This window comes from Ranitomeya variabilis, chromosome 4 (assembly GCF_051348905.1).
Source record: "Ranitomeya variabilis isolate aRanVar5 chromosome 4, aRanVar5.hap1, whole genome shotgun sequence".
In the NCBI taxonomy this organism is placed as follows: domain Eukaryota; kingdom Metazoa; phylum Chordata; class Amphibia; order Anura; family Dendrobatidae; genus Ranitomeya; species Ranitomeya variabilis.
In genome coordinates, this window is record NC_135235.1 from 687,919,736 (window position 1) to 687,937,446 (window position 17,711).

Genomic DNA, 17,711 nt, shown 5'->3' on the forward strand with positions numbered 1-17,711 from the left:
TCCTCACCACATTCCCAGTCATTTCTACCTCCCATCCATGCTCTATCACAACCTTCCGTAACCTCTCTAACCTTATATCCATTCACCCAGCCCCAGCTTCCCCAGTCCCACTAACAGGAGCTCTGTGGAACTCTCGCTCTGTCTGCAACAAGCTTTCATGCATCCATGATCTTTTTATTACTACCAAACTTTCGTTCCTCACCATCACCGAAACCTGACTCACCCCTTCTGACACAGCCTCTCCTGCTGCACTTTCCTATGGTGGCTTCCACCTTTCTCACACCCCCCGCCCCAGCATCAAACACGGCGGAGGAGTTGGTTTTCTCCTGTCAGATACCTGCTCCTTCACCCCAATCACACTGCCACCCTCTGTTACCCTCCCTTCCTTTGAGGTGCACTCTGTGCGCATCTACTCCCCCTCCAAGTGGCTGTCATCTACCGCCCCCCAGGGCCAGCCACCACCTTCTTTGACCACTTCACCACCTGGCTACTTCATTTCCTTTCCGCGGACATCCCTACTATCATCATGGGAGACTTCAACATCCCCATTGACACTTGCCTCTCAGCGGCCACTAAACTATCTCTCACTTCCTCCTTCGGCCTCACTCAATGGTCTTCTGCAGCCACCCACAAAGATGGCAACACACTGGACCTCATCTTCACCTGCCTCTGCTCCCTATCTAACCTCTCTAACTCACCTCTTCCTCTCTCTGACCACAACCTTCACACATTCTCTTCCCTCTCCACTCCATGTCTACAATCCCCACCCCACAAACTTTCACTGAATCCCTCCTCCCTCTCACAGATATAAGTTCCTTACACAATGTGGATGACGCTGCCGCTCTATATAACACCACAATAGCTGTAGCTTTGGAATCTGCTGCCCCACTTACACATAACAAAGCTCACAAAATCAACAGACAGCCCTGGCACACCAGCCTCAACAAAGAACTGAGGCGAGCTTCCAGGGCTGCTGATGGAAAAGATCCCAATCCAACAAGCACTTCATCGCATTCAAACAGTCCCTCACTACTTTCAAGACCACACTCACCACAGCTAAACAAACCTACTTCTCATCTCTCGTATCCTCCCTGTCTCACAACCCTAAACAGTTATTCAACACCTTCAATTCTCTCCTCCGTCCCCCAGCACCTCGTCCCTCCCCACTCATCTCAGCTGAAGACTTTGCCTCATTTTTCAAGCAGAAGATTGATAACATCAGAGACAGTTTTGGTCAACAACCCCCAGAACCCTTCCTCCCGACTTCTCAGCTCTCCACCTCCAAAACCAACTTCTCCACCATTACAGAAGATCGACTCCACTCTACTCTTAAGATCACATCTCACCACCTTTGCGCTTGACCCGCTCCCATCCCACCTCATCCCAAACCTCACCACAGTCTTCATCCCAACCCTAACCCATCTCTTCAACCTATCAGTAACTGGTGTTTTCCCCTCAAGTTTAAACATGCCTCCATCACACCTATCCTCAAAAAGCTCTCTCTTGACCCATCCTCTGTATCTAGCTATCGCCATATATCACTTCTCCCTATGCCTCCAAGCTACTGTAACAACACGTCTACCTTGAACTGTCCTCCCATCTCTCTTCTTGCTCCCTCTTCGACCGCTTACAATCTGGCTTCCGGTGACACCACTCCACTGAAACTGCCCTAAGGTCACCAATGACCTCTTAACCGCCAAGAGCAAGCGACACTACTCTGCCCTCCTCCTCCTGGACCTGTCGGCTGCCTTTGACACAGTGGACCATTCCCTATGATTACAGACCCTCTCATCCCTTGGCATCACAGACTTGGCCCTATCCTGGATCTCATCATACCTAACAGACCGGACATTCAGCATCTCCCACTCACACACCAACTCCTCACCTCGCCCCCTATCTGTCAGAGTCCCACAAAGTTCAGTCCTAGGGCCCCTGCTCTTCTCCATTTACACCTTTGGCCTGGGACAGCTCATAGAATCTCATGGCTTTCAGTATCATCTCTATGCTGATGACACACAGATCTACATCTCTGGACCAGATATCACCTCTCTATTAACCAGAATCCCTCAATGTCTGTCCACTATTTCATCCTTCTTCTCCACTAGATTTCTGGAACTTAACATGGACAAAACAGAATTCATCATCTTTCCCCCATCTCACGTGACCCCCCCCCCCCATCGAATCTATCCATTACAGTAAATGGCTGCCCACTCTCCCCAATCCTACAAGCTCGCTGTCTCGGGGTAATCCTCGACACTGATCTCCTTCAAACCACATATCCAAGCCCTTTCCACTTCCTGCCGACTTCAACTCAAAAATATTTCACGAATCAGTACATTCCTCAACCAAGAATCTGCAAAAACCCTAGTCCATGCCCTCATCATCACTCGCCTTGACTACTGCAACCTCCTGCTCTGTGGCCTCCCCTCGAACACTCTCGCACCCCTCCAATCTATTCTAAACTCTGCAGCCCGACTAATCCACCTGTCCCCCCGCCATTCCCCAGCTTCTCCCCTCTGTCAATCCCTTCACTGGCTCCCCATTGCCCAGAGACTCCAGTACAAAACCCTAACCATGACGTACAAAGCCATCCACAACCTGTCTCCTCCATACATCTGTGACCTCGTCTCCCGGTACTTACCCACATGCAACCTCCGATCCTCACAAGATCTCCTTCTCTACTCCCCTCTTATCTCCTCTTCCCACAATCGCATACAAGATTTCTCTCGCGCATCACCCCTACTCTGGAACCCTCTACCACAACACATCAGACTCTCGCCTACCATCAAAACCTTCAAAAAGAGCCTGAAGATCCACCTCTTCCAACAAGCCCATAACCTGCAGTAACCACCGATCGACAAAACCGCTGCATGACCAGCTCTACCCTCGCCTACTGTATTCTCACCCATCCCTTGTAGATTGTGAGCCTTCGCGGGCAGGGTCCTCTCTCCTCCTGTACCAGTTATGACTTGTATTGTTTAAAATTATTGTACTTGTTTTTATTATGTATATGTCATGTCGGACACTGTTCAGACCAGGTCGTCTGACAGACAGCGGTAATTCCGCGTTTGACCACTGTTTGCTCATTGCTTATCCTTAGTTATCTCGGTCCGGAGTGGAGAGCTGGTTGTTGGAGAATCGTTGCTGGTGGTGTATTTTCCTGTCTTATTTACTCCTTCCTATATTTGTATTTATTTTGCCCTGCACATTTATAGGGTATTCCTGATTGACTGCGGCGTGGTGTATATTTTCCTTTATCCTTGTTTGTTATAACTGTGGGTATTGGTCTATTGCATTCACTGGGTGGTGGGCGGTGCTGATCAGTCTAGGGCTGAACCAGGAGTCAGGGTGAGGGTGGAGGCCTGAACATGCACACCTTCAGTGTAAACTTCAGGTAGAGGGTCAGACAGGGTTTCCCTAGTCTGAGGGAAATTGCAGGGGCCCGGGTTATTAGCTCTCGCCCTCCTTGTCACCCCGTGACAGTATACCTCTCCTTACATGTAAAGCGCCATGGAATAAATGGCGCTATAACAATAAATAATATTACAGGAAATTATTTCTCAATTACAGCAGCGTAGCCAAGCCCCTCACTGATCTGCCCCGTAAGAACCAACCCCATCAGGTAACCTGGACCCCAGAGTGTGAGGAAGCCCTCCGCCAGCTAAAGGACGCCCTCACCAATACCCCTGTATTGGCCGCACCCGATCCAACTAAACGTTTCCTTGTTCACACAGACGCTTCTATGTTTGGATTGGGGGCAGTACTGAGCCAAGTCGGGCCGGACAGCCAAGAACACCCGGTAGCTTACCTGAGTCAGAAACTTCTGCCCCGTGAAGTAAGCTATGCGGCCATCGAGAAGGAGTGCCTGGCAGTAGTATGGGCACTCAAAAAGTTACAACCATATTGTATGGACGACAGTTTTCCCTCCTAACAGACCATGATCCCCTAGTGTGGCTTAATCGGGTCTCCGGAGACAACGACAGATTACTGCGGTGGAGTTTAGCCCTACAACCTCTGGACTTCACCATCCACTACAGACCCAGCAAACAAAACGGTAACGCCGATGGACTAAGTCCACAAAAGGGACTTGTACCAACCCCATAAACTTCGGTCATCCCCAAACCGATCCATTAAGGATCAGACTGTGTATGCCGATCGCATCGCTGAAAAGGGGAGCCGTGTTACAGAACCCCCCCAGCACCCAGAATGTTATGCAGTTATATGTATGTATAATAGGTTCCATGTGAGTCCCTAATGCATTATCCCACACGCTGCGCCCCTGGGCAGAGGGGACAAGATATCCCCCTTCTGACCTCCCCCACCTTTGTAATTCCCACAGTAAATATCGGCAGGCTCCGGCCACCTGCGGCTATTGTAATGTATGTCTGGCCTGCCGCTTTTGAATTGGCCTGCCCTCTGTATCTGTTGTGAAATATATTCTGTGTCCTGTGAGTAAAGAATTGTCACACTGGAAATACGTGGAGCAGTGATATTTTATATGCGCCCATATGTTACAGAGCCACATATATCTTATTTTTATTGTTTACAACTGTCCTTCAAGCCAGCATCCAGAGGTAAAGGGGAAGAATGGCAATGAGATGAACTCGCATTATTAATTTAATCCATTTGCATAGCTTTTCCTCCTGTTTTGCAAGCCAAAAAGCTAGCTGGCCTGGACAATGTGTAAGCAACATATCAGCAAACATCATTATTCAATTATCCTGTGTATCTAGTTATCCAGGATAGCAGTGTGACGGGGCCAGGGCTGTAGTCATGGCTAACGGTGGCTGCTCTGGCACACCCTGGTTCCCGTCAACATAAACGCAATGTCCCATCTGCTGTGTGCAATGTAATTCACTCACTTGTAATTCCAGGTCCTCTCCAGACTGCCTGATCTCCATTTCTCCCAGCATCACGCAATGATAGTCAGAGTCCAGGTTCATTTTTAGGAAAACAACTTTACTCAGTTCATCCAGTTTCCAGGCCATAGGCATTGGACGTTAAGGGTTGTTCCTATGAGTTTAGCTGTTACCATTCTTGTGCTGTCCTCATACTCCTCCTCCACTGTGTGACTATCAGCCACCCGGCCCTGGACCACTGGGCTCTTTTGCTTTAACTTTCCCTGGACACGTCTGCATGGTCCTTGCTCCCAGCTCTCACTAACTCCAGGAAGTTTCTCAGCTAACCCGTTCCTGGCCCCTCCCAATTAGACGTATCTTATTAGTTCAACTAATCCCTATCCTAATCTACTGTGCCCCCTGCTGGTCTATACAGTCCCTATATCTGTACAACACATGGACATCAGTAAAATAGACAATATAACGATATCACAAGACGTGGGATGCCCCTGTTTCACCAGGAACATACACAAGGAGCATGTGGCATAAACTAGCCTCCGTGCACCTCTTACAACAGCACAATATGTTACATCAAATGTCAACTTACAAGTCAATATTACAGGTTTATATCAACAAAAATCTGTGTTTTCTTCCCAAACAGAAAAACACAAATTCAAAAGTCAACATATAAACAACAGTCAATGCCTCGTAGCTTACTGAAAATAGACATCTGGTTAAGATAAAATGCTGTGTCGTCACAACACCATTGTAGGCACCAAGTGGAGCACCTCATAAAAAAATTAATAAAGTGTAGGCTTTGTTCATTTTTGAGAGTGAGCCTGTCAGAATTCTCCGTTGACAAGCGAAAGCTCCTGGGGGGGGGGTTCCTTTTTTTTTTTTTCTTCTCTGTGTGTTGTCATGGATCCCATGACTTCCATAACCCGCCAGTTGGAGGCGCTGTCCCTACAGGTCACTGAGTTAAGGGGAGCAGTGCAGCAACAGGGACTAGCAGTATCTAATATACAAGCTGGAGCGACAGGAGGAGTTAATGAGCCCAAGTTTCCTTTGCCTGAAAAATTTGCTGGGGACGCAGTAAATTTGTTTCTTTTCGTGAAGCTTGCAAACTGTATTTCCGTATGCGCCCGATCTCCTCTGGTAATGAGGCTCAACGTGTGGGCCTGGTGTTGTCATTATTAAGCGGGGATCCCCAACCATGGGCATTTTCGTTGCCGTCTGATTCTGCTGCATTTAACTCAGTGGAGAGCCAGACAGAATGGCTCTAGCAGAATCTAAGTCACGCACTATTTGCCAGGGGGAGCGTGTTGCAGAGGATTACTGTTCTGAATTTCGCCGCTGGGCGGTTGACACTCAGTGGAATGAGCCAGCATTGCGGAGTCACTTTATTCATGGAGTTTCTAATAGGGATAAAAAAGCCCTCCTGATGTACGAGACTCCTGCTTCACTAGATTCCGCTATGAGTCTTGTTGTCCGCATTGATCGCCGTTTGCCTCAGGGGAATCATGAGACGCCAGTATAATCATAAAGGAAAAATACATATAAGGGAAATCAAAACGTGTAACATATAAATCCCCTTTAAAAATATAATTTTCATTAATTAAATAGTTAAAAATACCACTTCCCAGTGAGAACGGAAAAATTTATAATAATATAAAGGGATATATATAGGTGCACCTACCCTATTAGATATCCCTGCACTGGCCTGCTGCCCCTACCTATCAGTGGAGGTTGGCACCCTGATAGTGTATTTGGCGCCCCCACTCCGCGACGGCTACCCCTGCTGGCCCTAAAAATTACCTTGCCAACTACAGGGGAGAAAACAATAAGCAAATTAAAGAGATGAAGGAAGAGCAGGCAGGCGGAACTATGGTGCACACTATATAGATATAACCCAACTCCCTACTTATGGTCTCCTCAAGGACAAAGTGCTAGAGGCATATAGCAAAAATAGCTAGTCAATGTTGTGTACAATTGTCCTTGTATATACTAACAAAAAATACACTTCTATGTATCAATAATGAGACCTTTAGTAGGAAGGGGAACACAGATACAAATGACTTGGTTCAGTCCAGATGCAGGACTAAGCATAACTACACTGTCTGGTAAGGAAAGCATATGATTCCCAACATTGCAAATAGAGTACATATAGCCAGCCGGCAATATACAGGTAGTGTTTGTTAATAAACCATGTAGTAGCGCTGCATATAGAGTCACATACAGGTACCAATAACCAGTATACAGTGTTTATGTTTATGCAGTATGCTAGACCGAGAAAATATTCAAATACTAGCATAGACAGCCAGTGAAAGAGATATTCTCCCTTAAGGAGACACTTAGCTGTAGGTATAACGCCCCAACGCGTTTCCCCGTCATACGGTTCCTCAGGGGGCAGACACAGATAGAATAAACCGAAAGTCAGCGATGCAGGTGCCCTGATGTCGTATGACGGGGAAACGCGTTGGGGCGTTATACCTACAGCTAAGTGTCTCCTTAAGGGAGAATATCTCTTTCACTGGCTGTCTATGCTAGTATTTGAATATTTTCTCGGTCTAGCATACTGCATAAACATAAACACTGTATACTGGTTATTGGTACCTGTATGTGACTCTATATGCAGCGCTACTACATGGTTTATTAACAAACACTACCTGTATATTGCCGGCTGGCTATATGTACTCTATTTGCAATGTTGGGAATCATATGCTTTCCTTACCAGACAGTGTAGTTATGCTTAGTCCTGCATCTGGACTGAACCAAGTCATTTGTATCTGTGTTCCCCTTCCTACTAAAGGTCTCATTATTGATACATAGAAGTGTATTTTTTGTTAGTATATACAAGGACAATTGTACACAACATTGACTAGCTATTTTTGCTATATGCCTCTAGCACTTTGTCCTTGAGGAGACCATAAGTAGGGAGTTGGGTTATATCTATATAGTGTGCACCATAGTTCCGCCTGCCTGCTCTTCCTTCATCTCTTTAATTTGCTTATTGTTTTCTCCCCTGTAGTTGGCAAGGTAATTTTTAGGGCCAGCAGGGGTAGCCGTCGCGGAGTGGGGGCGCCAAATACACTATCAGGGTGCCAACCTCCACTGATAGGTAGGGGCAGCAGGCCAGTGCAGGGATATCTAATAGGGTAGGTGCACCTATATATATCCCTTTATATTATTATAAATTTTTCCGTTCTCACTGGGAAGTGGTATTTTTAACTATTTAATTAATGAAAATTATATTTTTAAAGGGGATTTATATGTTACACGAATCATGAGACGCCGCCTGCGGGTGAAGGTTTAGGTTCACGTGAGGTTGCTGCAGGTGAGCCCACGGAATCTATGCAAATCGTAGGGGTGTCACATGTTAAGAATCGTACCCCTGTACTCAGGAAGCAGGGAGCCTGTTTTTTCTGTGGTAAAACTGGTCATTTTATTAATATCTGTCCTCTGCTGTCAAAGAAAAATGCAACGGTGGAAAACTTCTGAGCTCAGATGGTGTGGAGGAGTCCAATCTGAGCTTATGTATATCCTCCATGATGATTTCTCAGTGCATGCTCCCTGCCAAAGTTGTTGTCACTGGCAGAGAGACACCAATCACTATTTTTGTGGATAGTGGTTCTACCACAAATCTCATTGATGAGGAGTTTGCGCGCACTGCGGGTTTTAAGATTGAAAAACTGCCTCATCCTATCCGTGTGGTCACCATCAATTCTGCTCCTCTTCCACAGGGGGAGATTACTGAGTTCGTGGCTGAGGTTAAACTCCACATTGGGGTTCTTTATTTCGAGCAGGTCACATGTAAGGTGCTCAAGAGTCTTCCGGCACAATTGGTTCTGGGTTTTCCATGGTTGTCTACACACAACCCGGTGATTGACTGGAAAACTCAGGACATAATCCAGTGGAGTGATTTCTGTCAGGAGAATTGCCTGGCCACATGTGTGTCCGCTGTGACTTCAAGCGTTTCTGAGTCACTTCAGGATTATGCGGATGTGTTCTCTGAGAAGGGTTGTTCAGAGTTGCTGCCACACCGCTCCTATGACTGTTCTATCAGGTTTAAACCAGGGGCCAAATTGCCTAAAGCAAGGATGTTCAACATCTCCGGTCCGGAGAGACAAGCGCTCAAGGATTACATTTCTGAAAGTTTGAGCAAAGGGCACATCAGGCCGTCATCCTCGCCGGTGGCAGCAGGGTTCTTCTTCGTGAAGAAAGATGGCGGATTACGCCCGTGTTTGGATTTCAGGGAGTTGAACCAGATTACGGTTCGGGATCCATACCCTATGCCACTGATACCTGACTTGTTCAACCAGGTGGCAGGTGCTAAGTGGTTTACCAAGCTTGACCTCAGGGGGCGTACAACCTCATAAGAGTCCGTCAAGGTGATGATTGGAAGACGGCTTTTAATACCCCTGAGGGTCATTTTGAAAATTTGGTGATGCCTTTTGGGTTAACTAACGCACCTGCAGTGTTCCAACATTTAATCAATGATGTGTTCTCGCATGTTTTGGGGAAATTTGTTATCGTGTACCTAGATGACATCCTCATATATTCTTGCGACCGTGATGCTCATTTAGATCATGTCAGGCAGGTGTTACAGCTTCTCAGGGAGAATAAGCTGTATGCTAAACTTGAGAAATGTGTATTTTTTGCTCAAGAGTTGCCGTTCTTGGGTTATATTGTGTCTGCTTCTGGTTTTAAAATGGACGCCGCTAAGGTGCAAGCGGTGCTGCATTGGGAACGTCCTGATAACCTGAAAGCACTTCAGCGGTTCCTTGGGTTTTCTAACTACTATAGGATATTTATCAAGGATTTTTCTATCATTGCTAAACCGCTAACTGACATGACTAAAAAGGGTACCTATTTCTCCGTTTGGCCTGAGGCTGCTGTTCGCGCATTTGAATTTCTCAACAGTTTTGTTTCAGCCCCCATTCTTGTGCAGCCAGATGTATCTAAACCCTTTGTCGTGGAAGTCGATGCGTCTGAGGTTGGTGTGGGGGCGGTACTATCTCAAGGCTCATCCTTGAGTGGTTTGCGTCCGTGCGCCTATTTCTCCAAAAAACTGTCGTCCATTGAACGTAACTACGATATCGGCAACAGGGAGTTGTTGGCTATTAAGTTGGCCTTTGAGGAGTGGTGACACTTCTTGGAGGGGTCGGTACATCAGGTCACTGTTATTACCGACCATAAGAATCTGCTGTATTTGGAGTCTGCCAAGCGTCTGTCTCCCAGGCAGGCTCGCTGGGCATTGTTTTTCACGCGGTTCAACTTTGTTGTCACTTACAGACCAGGGTCTAAAAACACTAAGGCGGATGCTCTGTCCAGGTGTTTTCCGGGGGGGGGAGAACCTCGGGAAGATCCGGTACCCATCCTGTTGTGAAATTGGATTCTGGGCTCCCCCGGTGGCCACTTGTGGAATTGAACTTGTGTGCATCATCCTCTCTGTTCACCTGCTCCTATCAGGATGTGGGAGTCGCTATATAACCTTGCTCCTCTGTCAGTTTCATGCCGGTCAACAATGTAATCAGAAGCCTTTCTGTGCATGTTCCTGCTACTAGACAACTCCCAGCTAAGTTGGACTTTTGTCCTTGTGTGTTTATGCATTTTGTTCCTGTTCACAGCTGCTGTTTCGTTACTGTGTCTGGAAAGCTCTTGTGAGCAGAAATTGCCACTCTGGTGTTATGAGTTAATGCTAGAGTCTTAAAGTAATTTCTGGATGGTGTTTTGATAGGGTTTTCTGCTGACCATGAAAGTGCCCTTTCTGTCTTCCTGCTATCTAGTAAGCGGACCTCGATTTTGCTAAACCTATTTTCATACTACGTTTGTCATTTCATCTAAAATCACCGCCAATATATGTGGGGGCCTCTGTCTGCCTTTTGGGAAAATTTCTCTAGAGGTGAGCCAGGACTGTCTTTTCCTCTGCTAGGATTAGGTAGTTCTCCGGCTGGCGCTGGGCATCTAGGGATAAAAAAACGTAGGCATGCTACCCGGCCACTTCTAGTTGTGCGGCAGGTTTAGTTCATGGTCAGTATAGTTTCCATCTTCCAAGAGCTAGTTCTCATATATGCTGGGCTATGTTCTCTCGCCATTGAGAATCATGACAGTTTGACCGGCCCAAAAAAGGGTTAAATTACTGGCTGAGAAAGGAGAGAAAAAAGAAGTCTGCTACAATTTTATTTTTTTTTTCCTCTAGTTCTGAGTGTGCTCTTAATTGAATCACTTGCTAGTCTGCCTATACTGCAACCTTCCTCTCTTTCTCTCCTTCTAATCCTTGAATGGCTCTGTGTTCACCTGTTTCAAATGGATCTTCAGAGTGTAGCTACAGGTTTGAATAATCTCGCCACAAAGGTACAAAATTTGCAAGATTTTGTTGTTCATGCACCTATGTCTGAGCCTAGAATTCCTTTGCCTGAATTCTTCTCGGGGAATAGATCTCAATTTCAAAATTTTAAAAATAATTGCAAATTGTTTTTGTCCCTGAAGTCTCGCTCTGCCGGAGACCCTGCACAGCAGGTCAGGATTGTAATTTCCTTGCTCCGGGGCGACCCTCAAGACTGGGCTTTTGCATTGGCACCAGGGGATCCTGCGTTGCTCAATGTGGATGCGTTTTTTCTGGCCTTGGGGTTGCTTTATGAGGAACCTCATTTAGAGCTTCAGGCGGAAAAGGCCTTGATGTCCTTGTCTCAGGGGCAAGATGAAGCTGAAATATACTGCCAAAAATTCCGCAAATGGTCTGTGCTTACTCAGTGGAATGAGTGCGCCCTGGCGGCGATTTTCAGAGAAGGTCTCTCTGATGCCATTAAGGATGTTATGGTGGGGTTCCCTGTGCCTGCGAGTCTGAATGAGTCTATGACGATGGCTATTCAGATCGATAGGCGTCTGCGGGAGCGCAAACCTGTGCACCATTTGGCGGTGTCTACTGAGAAAACGCCAGAAAATATGCAATGTGATAGAATTCTGTCCAGAAGCGAGCAGCAGAATTTTAGACGAAAAAATGGGTTGTGCTTCTATTGTGGTGATTCAACTCATGTTATATCAGCATGCTTTAAGCGTACTAAGAAGCCTGACAAGTCTGTTTCAATTAGCACTTTACAGTCTAAGTTTATTCTATCTGTGACCCTGATTTGTTCTTTGTCATCTATTACCGCGGACGCCTATGTCGACTCTGGCGCTGCTTTGAGTCTTATGGATTGGTCCTTTGCCAAACGCTGTGGGTATGATTTGGAGCCATTGGAGGCTCCGATACCTCTGAAAGGGATTGACTCCACCCCATTGGCTAGTAATAAACCACAATACTGGACACAAGTGACTATGCGTGTTAATCCGGATCACCAGGAGGTTATTCGCTTTCTGGTGCTGTATAATCTACATGATGTTTTGGTGCTGGGATTGCCATGGCTGCAATCTCATAACCCAGTCCTCGACTGGAGAGCTATGTCTGTGTTAAGCTGGGGATGTAAAGGAACTCATGGGGACGTACCTTTGGTTTCCATTTCATCATCTATTCCCTCTGAGATTCCTGAATTCTTGTCTGACTTTCGTGACGTTTTTGAAGAACCCAAGGTTGGTTCACTACCTCCGCACCGGGAGTGCGATTGTGCCATAGACTTGATCCCGGGTAGTAAATACCCTAAGGGTCGTTTATTTAATCTGTCTGTGCCTGAACACGCTGCTATGCGAGAATATATAAAGGAGTCCTTGGAAAAGGGACATATTCGTCCTTCGTCATCTCCCTTAGGAGCCGGTTTTTTCTTTGTGTCTAAGAAGGACGGCTCTTTGAGGCCGTGTATTGATTATCGACTTTTGAATAAAATCACGGTTAAATATCAATATCCGTTACCACTGCTTACTGATTTGTTTGCTCGTATAAAGGGGGCCAAGTGGTTCTCTAAGATTGATCTCCGTGGGGCGTATAATTTGGTGCGAATCAAGCAGGGGGATGAGTGGAAAACCGCATTTAATACGCCCGAGGGCCATTTTGAGTATTTGGTGATGCCTTTTGGTCTTTCAAATGCCCCTTCAGTCTTCCAGTCCTTTATGCATGACATTTTCCGCGATTATTTGGATAAATTTATGATTGTGTATCTGGATGATATTCTGATTTTTTCGGATGACTGGGACTCTCATGTCCAGCAGGTCAGGAGGGTTTTTCAGGTTTTGCGGTCTAATTCCTTGTGTGTGAAGGGTTCTAAGTGTGTTTTTGGGGTTCAAAAGATTTCCTTCTTGGGATACATTTTTTCCCCCTCTTCCATCGAGATGGATCCTGTCAAGGTTCAGGCTATTGGTGATTGGACGCAACCCTCTTCTCTTAAGAGTCTTCAGAAATTTTTGGGCTTTGCTAACTTTTATCGTCGATTTATTGCTGGTTTTTCTGATGTTGTAAAACCATTGACTGATTTGACTAAGAAGGGTGCTGATGTTGCTGATTGGTCCCCTGATGCTGTGGAGGCCTTTCGGGAGCTCAAGCGCCGCTTTTCTTCCGCCCCAGTGTTGCGTCAGCCTGATGTTGCTCTTCCTTTTCAGGTTGAGGTCGACGCTTCTGAAATCGGAGCTGGGGCGGTGTTGTCGCAGAGAAGTTCCGACTGCTCCGTGATGAGACCTTGTGCTTTTTTTTCCCGTAAATTTTCGCCCGCCGAGCGGAATTATGATATTGGGAATCGGGAGCTTTTGGCCATGAAGTGGGCTTTTGAGGAGTGGCGTCACTGGCTTGAGGGGGCCAGACATCAGGTGGTGGTATTGACTGACCACAAAAATTTAATTTACCTTGAGTCTGCCAGGCGCCTGAATCCTAGACAGGCGCGCTGGTCGTTGTTTTTCTCTCGGTTTAATTTTGTGGTGTCTTACCTACCGGGTTCTAAGAGTGTTAAGGCGGATGCCCTTTCTAGGAGTTTTGAGCCTGACTCCCCTGGTAATTCTGAGCCCACAGGTATCCTTAAAGATGGAGTGATATTGTCTGCCGTTTCTCCAGACCTGCGGCGGGCCTTGCAGGAGTTTCAGGCGGATAGACCTGATCGTTGCCCACCTGGTAGACTGTTTGTTCCTGATGATTGGACCAGTAGAGTCATCTCTGAGGTTCATTCTTCTGCGTTGGCAGGTCATCCTGGAATCTTTGGTACCAGGGATTTGGTGGCAAGGTCCTTCTGGTGGCCTTCCCTGTCACGAGATGTGCGAGGCTTTGTGCAGTCTTGTGACGTTTGTGCTCGGGCCAAGCCTTGTTGTTCTCGGGCTAGTGGATTGTTGTTACCCTTGCCTATCCCGAAGAGGCCTTGGACGCACATCTCGATGGATTTTATTTCGGATCTGCCTGTTTCTCAGAAGATGTCTGTCATCTGGGTGGTGTGTGACCGTTTCTCTAAGATGGTCCATCTGGTTCCCTTGCCTAAGTTGCCTTCTTCTTCCGAGTTGGTTCCTCTGTTTTTTCAAAATGTTGTTCGTTTGCATGGTATTCCGGAGAATATCGTTTCTGACAGAGGGACCCAATTCGTGTCTAGATTTTGGCGGGCATTCTGTGCTAGGATGGGCATAGATTTGTCTTTTTCGTCTGCTTTCCATCCTCAGACTAATGGCCAGACCGAGCGGACTAATCAGACCTTGGAGACATATTTGAGGTGTTTTGTGTCTGCGGATCAGGATGATTGGGTTGCTTTTTTGCCTTTGGCGGAGTTCGCCCTCAATAATCGGGCCAGCTCTGCCACCTTGGTGTCCCCGTTTTTCTGTAATTCGGGGGTTCATCCTCGATTTTCCTCCGGTCAAGTGGAATCTTCGGATTGTCCTGGAGTGGATGCTGTGGTGGAGAGGTTGCATCGGATTTGGGGGCAGGTGGTGGACAATTTGAAGTTGTCCCAGGAGAAGACTCAGCTTTTTGCCAACCGCCGTCGTCGTGTTGGTCCTCGGCTTTGTGTTGGGGACTTGGTGTGGTTGTCTTCTCGTTTTGTCCCTATGAGGGTTTCTTCTCCTAAGTTTAAGCCTCGGTTCATCGGCCCGTACAAGATATTGGAGATTCTTAACCCTGTGTCCTTCCGTTTGGACCTCCCTGCATCCTTTTCGATTCATAATGTTTTTCATCGGTCATTGTTGCGCAGGTATGAGGTACCGGCTGTGCCTTCTGTTGAGCCTCCTGCTCCGGTGTTGGTTGAGGGTGAGTTGGAGTACGTTGTGGAAAAGATCTTAGACTCTCGTGTTTCCAGACGGAAACTCCAGTATCTGGTCAAATGGAAGGGATACGGTCAGGAGGATAATTCTTGGGTCACTGCCTCTGATGTTCATGCCTCCGATCTTGTCCGTGCCTTTCATAGGGCTCATCCTGATCGCCCTGGTGGTTCTGGTGAGGGTTCGGTGCCCCCTCCTTGAGGGGGGGTACTGTTGTGAAATTGGATTCTGGGCTCCCCCGGTGGCCACTTGTGGAATTGAACTTGTGTGCATCATCCTCTCTGTTCACCTGCTCCTATCAGGATGTGGGAGTCGCTATATAACCTTGCTCCTCTGTCAGTTTCATGCCGGTCAACAATGTAATCAGAAGCCTTTCTGTGCATGTTCCTGCTACTAGACAACTCCCAGCTAAGTTGGACTTTTGTCCTTGTGTGTTTATGCATTTTGTTCCTGTTCACAGCTGCTGTTTCGTTACTGTGTCTGGAAAGCTCTTGTGAGCAGAAATTGCCACTCTGGTGTTATGAGTTAATGCTAGAGTCTTAAAGTAATTTCTGGATGGTGTTTTGATAGGGTTTTCTGCTGACCATGAAAGTGCCCTTTCTGTCTTCCTGCTATCTAGTAAGCGGACCTCGATTTTGCTAAACCTATTTTCATACTACGTTTGTCATTTCATCTAAAATCACCGCCAATATATGTGGGGGCCTCTGTCTGCCTTTTGGGAAAATTTCTCTAGAGGTGAGCCAGGACTGTCTTTTCCTCTGCTAGGATTAGGTAGTTCTCCGGCTGGCGCTGGGCATCTAGGGATAAAAAAACGTAGGCATGCTACCCGGCCACTTCTAGTTGTGCGGCAGGTTTAGTTCATGGTCAGTATAGTTTCCATCTTCCAAGAGCTAGTTCTCATATATGCTGGGCTATGTTCTCTCGCCATTGAGAATCATGACACCATCCTCCAAAAGGGTGTTGTGGTTTCAGCCCTCACTACTGAGGTTGAGGCTGAGATTGCCCAGGCTCAGGAGGAGGTACCATCTGAGCTTCCCATCAACAAGTCATTTGTACCGCTTCATCTCCGCCTAAAGGTGTTGGCGGAGCATCATGATACTGTCCTGGCTGGCCACCCAGGGGTTAGAGGTACTTTGGAGTTGGTGTCACGTCGGTTTTGGTGGCCCAAAATCCGACAGGACGTGGTCTCATATGTGTCAGCTTGCACCACGTGCGCTAGGGCGAAGACGCCCCGCTCCCGTCCTGTTGGCACACTACTTCCTCTGGAGGTACCTAGTAAGCCATGGACGGAAATCTCCATGGATTTCATCACTGATTTGCCTGCCTCAGCTGGGAACACGGTCACTTTGGTGATTGTGGATCGGTTTTCAAAAATGTCGCACTTTGTGTCTTTGCCTTCTTTACCTGCCAAGACTCTTGCTCAGGTGTTTGTGCAGGAGGTGGTCAGGCTTAATGGAGTTCCGCCTGACATCGTGTCAGATAGGGGTACTCAGTTTGTAGCAAAATTTTGGAAAGCATTTTGCTCACGGCTGGGGATCAAGTTGTCTCATTTGTCTGCGTTTCATCCCCAGTCAAATGGTCAGACCGAGCGTATGAACCAAAATTTGGAGCAGTACTTGCGCTCCTTTGTCTCTGATAACCAGGAGGAGTGGTCTACCTTTCTTCCTTTGGCTGAGTTTGCCATCAATAATCACCGCCAGGAGTCGTCTGGGGAGTCTCCGTTTTTTGTGTTTACGGGCTACATCCTCAGTTTTGCACGTTGAGTCAGAGAGGCTCTTCCGGCGTTCCGGACGAAGACCAGTTAGGAACACAATTGTCATCAGTCTGGAGGAGAGTGAAACAGCGCCTGTTGAGTGTGGGTGCTAGGTACAAACGTGTGGCTGACAGTAGGCGTGTGCCAGGTCCAGACCGGAGTGTGGATGACTGGGTGTGGTTATCCACAAAAAACATAAGACTCAAGATACCATCCCTTAAATTGGGTCCACGGTTTATTGGTCCATTTAGGGTCACCGCCGTCATTAACCCAGTAGCGTACCGACTGGAGCTCCCTACGGTGTATAAAATACACAACGTGTTCCACAGGTCTCTTCTTAAGAAGGTGGTGGGTTCTGTGGACGCGGCGCCTATGCCACCTCCAGTCTTGGTGGATGGTAACCTAGAATTTGAAGTCTCCAGGGTGGTTGACTCTCGTGTGGTGCGCCGCACTTTACAATATTTGGTACACTGGCGTGGTTATGGGCCTGAGGAGAGGTCCTGGGTACCAGCCTCGGACATTCATGCGGATCGGCTGGTCAGGGGTTTTCATCATCGCCATCCAGACAAGCCGGGTCCTATAAGCTGTGAGGGCCCTGGGGTCCCTCGTAGAAGGCGGGGTACTGTCATGTCGGACACTGTTCAGACCAGGTCGTCTGACAGACAGCGGTAATTCCGCGTTTGACCACTGTTTGCTCATTGGCGTCGGCTAGTTTTCGTCTGGCTGCTCCGGGGTTAATTTATCTTATCCTCGGATTGGAAGCTGGGCCATGCCCATTTCCTTTAAATGGTTCTCCTGATCTTTGGGCGTCGCCGATTATAGCTTCTGTCTTATCCTTAGTTATCTCGGTCCTGAGTGGAGAGCTGGTTGTGCACTGTGTTATGCATTATGCACAGTGCGGGGCTGGGATTCACAAGCTGGGTTGCCGCACAGGCGCAGTCTGGGAGACTGCATCTGAGGTCAGA